The following is a 6000-nucleotide window of genomic DNA, read 5'->3' as shown; positions in this document are numbered from 1 at the left end:
CCCTTTTGACGAACATATCAAGACAGTTTCAAGGACAGCTTTTTTTCCATCTGTATAACATTGCAAAAATCTGAAACTTTCTGTCCATAAATGATGCAGAAAAATGTATCCATGCTTTGGTCACTTCTAGATTAGAATACTGCAGTGCTCTACTTTCCGGCTACCTGGATAAAGCACTAAATAAACTTCAGTTAGTGCTAAACACGGCTGCTAGAATCTTGATTAGAACCAAAAAATGTGATCACATTACTCCAGTGCTAGCCTCTCTACACTGGCTTCCTGTCAAGGCTAGGGATGATTTCAATGTTTTACTGCTAACCTATAAAGCATTACATGGGCTTGCTCCTACATATCTTTCCGATTTGGTCCTCCCATACATACCCACACGTACGCTATGGTCACAAGACACAGGCCTCCTTACTCTCCCTAGAATTTCTAAACAAACAGCTGGAGGCAGGGCTTTCTCCTATAGAACTTCACTTTTATGGAATGGTCTGCCTATCCATGTGAGAGATGCAGACTCAATCTTGACCTTTAAGTCTTTACTGAAGATTCATCTCTTCAGTAGGTCCTATGATTGAATATAGTCTGGTCCAGGAGTGTGAATGTGAACTGAAAGGCACTGGAGCAATGAACCGCCTTTGCTGTCTCTGCCTGGCCAGTTCCCCTCTCTCCACTGGGATTCTCTGCCTCAAAACCTATTACGGGGGCTAAGTCACTGGCTTAAAGGTGCTCTTCCATGCTGTCCATAGGAGGGGTGCGTCACTTGAGTGGGTTGTCCGGGTTCCTGTCCGGGTTGGTGCCCCCCCCTCAGGTTTGTGCTCTAGGGGAGATCTTCATGGGCTATACTTTGCCTTGTCTCAGGACAGTAGGTTGGTGATTGAAAATATCCCTCTAGTGGTGTGGGGCTGTGCTTTGGTAAAGTGGGTGGGGTTATATCCTGCCTGTTTAAAGGTGTTAATGGTTTATGTTTATGGGGCGGCAGGGTAGCCTAGTGGTTAGAGCGTTGGACTAGTAACCGGAAGGTTCAAACCCTCGAGCTGACAAAGTACAAATCTGTCGTTCTGCCCCTGAACAGGCAGTTAACCCACTGTACCTAGGCCGTCATTGAAAATAAGAATTTGTTCTTAACTGACTTGCCTAGTTTAATAAAATGGTTTATGCTAAGGTTAAGTTATTTTAGGATGCCCAGGCTGTAGTCATTAGTGCTGTCACGGTCGTCCTCCTCTTCATCTGAAGAGGAGAGGCGAAACGGATCAGAGGACCAATATGCGGCGTGGTAAGTGTCAATGGTAAATCTTTAATAAAGAAAATACTGACACTGCATACAAAACAATAAACAAATGACGACTGTGAAGCTAACAAAATAGACCTGTGCTGACACAAGCCACTAACATAGACAATCACCCACCAACAAACAGTGCAACCCAGGCTACCTAAGTATGATTCTCAATCAGAGACAACTAATGACACCTGCCTCTGATTGAGAACCATACTAGGCCGAAACATAGAAATCCCCAAATCATAGAAAATCAAACATAGACTGCCCACCCAACTCACGCCCTGACCATACTAACTAAATACAAAAACAAAGGAAATAAAGGTCAGAACGTGACAGTACCCACCCCAAAGGTGCGGACTCCGGTCGCAAAACCTTGACCTATAGGGGAGGTTCTGGGTGGGCATCTGTCCGCGGTGGCGGCTCTGGCGCGGGACGCGGACCCCACTTCACCATTGTCTTAGTCCACCTTATTGTCCGCCTGGACAGAGGGGCAGCTCGGGACAGAGGTGGGACAGCTGCTCGGGACAGAGGGGCAGCTGCTCGGGACAGAGGGGCAGCTGCTCGGGACAGAGGGGCAGCTGCTCGGGACAGAGGGGCAGCTGCTCGGGACAGAGGGGCAGCAGCTCTGGGCAGAGGGGCAGCAGCTCTGGGCAGAGGGGCAGCAGCTCTGGGCAGTGGGGCAGCTCTGGGCAGAGGGGCAGCTCTGGGCAGAGGGGCAGCTCTGGGCAGAGGGGCTCCGGCAGCGGCGCCGGACAGGCGGGAGACTGCGGCAGCAGCGCCGGACAGACAGGACCACCTGCAGGGAGGAGACAGAGAGACAGCCTGGTGCGTGGGGCTGCCACAGGAACCACCAGGCTGGGGAGACCTTCAGGAGGCTTGGTGTTAGGAGGCACCTGAAGGACCGGGCTGTGGGGGAGCACTGGAGCTCTGGTGCGCAACCTTGGCACCACTTCCCCAGGCTGGACAACCACTCTAGCCCGGACCCTCGAGAGTGCAGGCACAGGTTGAACCGGGCTGTGGGTAAGCACGGGAGATCTAGTGCTTACTACACGCACCTCTCCCTTAGGCTCCATTCCCACATTCGCCCGGCACGAGCGGAGTGCAGGCAGAGGGGCAGCAGCTCTGGGCAGAGGGGCAGCAGCTCTGGGCAGTGGGGCAGCTCTGGGCAGAGGGGCAGCTCTGGGCAGAGGGGCAGCTCTGGGCAGAGGGGCAGCTCTGGGCAGAGGGGCTCCGGCAGAGGGGCTCCGGCAGCGGTGCCGGGCAGGCGGGAGGCTCCGGCAGCGGCGCCGGACAGGCTGTCTCTCTGTCTCCTCCCTGCAGGTGGTCCTGTCTGTCCGGCGCTGCTGCCGGAGTCTCCTGCCTGTCCGGCGCTGCTGCCGGAGTCTCCCGCCTGTCCGGCGCTGCTGCCAGAATCTGAGGCGCCAGAGCCCCTCAGCCCAGAGGCGCCAGAGCCCCTCAGACCAGAGGCGCCAGAGCCCCTCAGCCAAGAAGCGCCAGAGCCCCTCAGCCCAGAGGCGCCAGAGCCCCTCAGCCCAGAGGCGCCAGAGCCCCTCTGTCCCGAGCAGCCGCCCCTCTGTGCCGAGCAGCCGCCCCTCTGTCCCGAGCAGCCGCCCCTCTGTCCCGAGCTGCCGCCCCTTTTTCCCGAGCTGCCGCCCCTCTGTCCCGAGCTGCCGCCCCTCTGTCCCGAGCTGCCGCCCCTCTGTCCATTGAGAGGAGTGGCCATGGTTAGGACAATGAGGTGGACTAAGACAATGGCGAAGTGGGGTCCGCGACCCGCGCCAGAGACGCCACCGCGGACAGACGCCCACCCAGACCCTCCCCTATACGTCAAGGTTTTGCGGCCGGAGTCCGCACCTTTGGGGGGGGGGGGGTACTGTCACGTTCTGACCTTTATTTCCTTTGTTTTGTATTTAGTTAGTATGGTCAGGGCGTGAGTTGGGTGGGCAGTCTATGTTTGTTTTTCTATGTTTTGGGGCATTTCTATGTTTCGGCCTAGTATGGTTCTCAATCAGAGGCAGGTGTCATTAGTTGTCTCTGATTGAGAATCATACTTAGGTAGCCTGGGTTGCACTGTTTGTTTGTGGGTGATTGTCTATGTTGATTGCTTCTTTCAGCGCAGTTTGCATTAGCTTCACGGTTGTTAGTTTGTTTATTGTTTTGTATAGGGTTTTCAGTGTTCAGTGTTTTTCTGTAGTAAAATAAACGATGAACACATACCACGCCGCATTTTGGTCTTCCGATCCATCTCGCCTCTCCTCTTCAGATGAAGAGGAGGACGACCGTGACAAGTGCACAAAGAAAAAGGTTTTGCAAGGGTTTCTTATTGGACAAGTTCAGGTCGACCTGTTTGCTTCCTTTACTTAATATAGTAATAATAATAATTATAATAATAATTTAATGTTAATAATAATAATAATAATGTTACTTTAGCTCTTCCATTTTCAGATGTTTTGGGGCTAAGACCTAAGTTTATTATTTTTGTTAAGTTCATTAGTTTTGTCAGCTATTTTTATTTTATTTTTAATCTTTACATTCCAGTAAATACAAACTCTGGATCCAATCTTCATCATCACCACCTGATTCCATCTGAACTGTTGGTGCCCCAGCGTAAATAAATAGGCCTCTATCCTAACACACACACATAAAGAAAAAATACACATATACATGCTATAACCTGACTTCCTGTCAATAGTGGGACCAATGAGGGCAGACAGACTTCTGATCGGTGCACCACGGGTCCTAAGGGAGTGTGTGTGTGTGTGTGTGTGTGTGTGTGCGTGCGTGCGTGTTCTAAAGGATGTGGAGGAGAGGGGTCAGACTATTTCAGTCTCTCTGATCAATAGATCAGCTCTGTTGGAGGATCAATCACTTGACCTTCAGAGTTACAGCACCACACCCAGCATGCTAAAACTTGACTTCCTACCCCTATCTCCTTACCTCTCACTTCCAACCACTCTATCCCCCATAGGCATCTTGGGTCTGAAGGAGACACAGCGAGACACTGTGTGTTATCATTCTTCCCTTTCAAACAGCACCAGAGTGTTCACTAGGAGCAATCAGGTTCTTGTCAAAAGCAAAGGATAAAATTAGCAGGACAGCAGCGCCCTAGAACCTAAGCCCTAATTCCTAACACTACTCTACCTCTCTCTATCTCCCTAGAACCTAAGCCCTAATTCCTACCACTACTCTACTCTACCTCTCTCTTTCTACCTCCCTAGGACCTAAGCCCTAATTCCTACCACCTCTCTCTCTCTCTGTCTCTCTCGTAGTAAGTGTAACATTAACGTGGGATCTTCTGAGTGCTTCTGCTCACAGAACACATCTCCTCATATCAATCACACACACACCTTCTCTGAAGTAGGCTTTTCCTGCACACACACACCCTGGAGTAGGCTTACCCTGTGACCTATGCCCTAACACGCACACAAATACCCTGGAGTAGGCTTTCCCTGTGACCTATGCCCTAACACGCACACAAATACCCTGGAGTAGGCTTTCCCTGTGCCCTATGCCCTAACACGCACACAAATACCGTGGAGTAGGCTTTCCCTGTGACCTATGCCCTAACACGCACACAAATACCCTGGAGTAGGCTTTCCCTGTGACCTATGCCCTAACACGCACACAAATACCCTGGAGTAGGCTTTCCCTGTGACCTATGCCCTAACACGCACACAAATACCCTGGGGTAGGCTTTCCCTGTGACCTATGCCCTAACACGCACACAAATACCCTGGAGTAGGCTTTCCCCGTGCCCTATGCCCTAACACGCACACAAACACCCTGGAGTAGGCTTTTCCTGTGACCTATGCCCTAACACGCACACAAACACCCTGGAGTAGGCTTTTCCTGTTTCCTCCACAGTAACATGTCAGCTCTGATTATGTGTTCCGTCCGCTGTTTCCTCTAGGAGCTTCTATTTCGGAGCTGTTTCCCAGTCCTCCACACACGTGTCCAGTGTGTGTGTCTCTTCATGCAGTGAGGACATCCATCACGTAATCTGTTGGTCCCTAACCCTACAGAGGAAACACAAAACAAGGTGTGTGTGTGAGTTATGTGTGGGTGATTCATGGGCCCGTTAATTAACTGCGTGGGAAAGATGTCTCTTCCCATCAGAACTCATATACAGTGCTGTGATACACAGGGCAGGAAAACTTAACCCTAACACACACACACACACACACACACACACACACACACACACACACACACACACACACACACACACACACACACAAACACACACACAGGGTAAACAAACCATCTGGAGGCACAAACCATCTGGAGGCACAAACCATCTGGAGGCACAAACCATCTGGAGGTACTTTCCTTTGTGCTCTGTCACACAACCAAAAACAACGACAATAAATTTCGCCAGTAAAGTCAATGAAGCTAGTTGATGGGGCCAGGCGATGGGGGATGAGGGGGTGAGGGGATGAGGGGGTTAGGGGATGAGGGGATGAGGGGGTGAGGGGATGAGGAGCTGGTCGACGTTGGTGTGCTAACTGAGACCCTCTGTGATAGGGCCACAGAGAGCATGGAAGGCAGGTGGGAAAGAGGAGAAGTGTCAGTTGTGGGAGTAATGAGGAGGGGAAATGGAGAGGGAGAGGAGAGAGGGGTGGAAAGGGAAAGGGGAGAGGAGAGGAGAGAGGGGTGGAAAGGGAAAGGGGAGAGGAGAGGAGAGAGGGGTGGGAAGGGAAAGGGGAGAGGAGAGGAGA

Source organism: Oncorhynchus clarkii, chromosome 6 (genome assembly GCF_045791955.1).
Source record: "Oncorhynchus clarkii lewisi isolate Uvic-CL-2024 chromosome 6, UVic_Ocla_1.0, whole genome shotgun sequence".
Classification (NCBI taxonomy): Eukaryota; Metazoa; Chordata; class Actinopteri; order Salmoniformes; family Salmonidae; genus Oncorhynchus; species Oncorhynchus clarkii.
The sequence above is the reverse complement of the archived record's forward strand: the minus strand, read 5'-3'. Positions refer to the sequence as shown.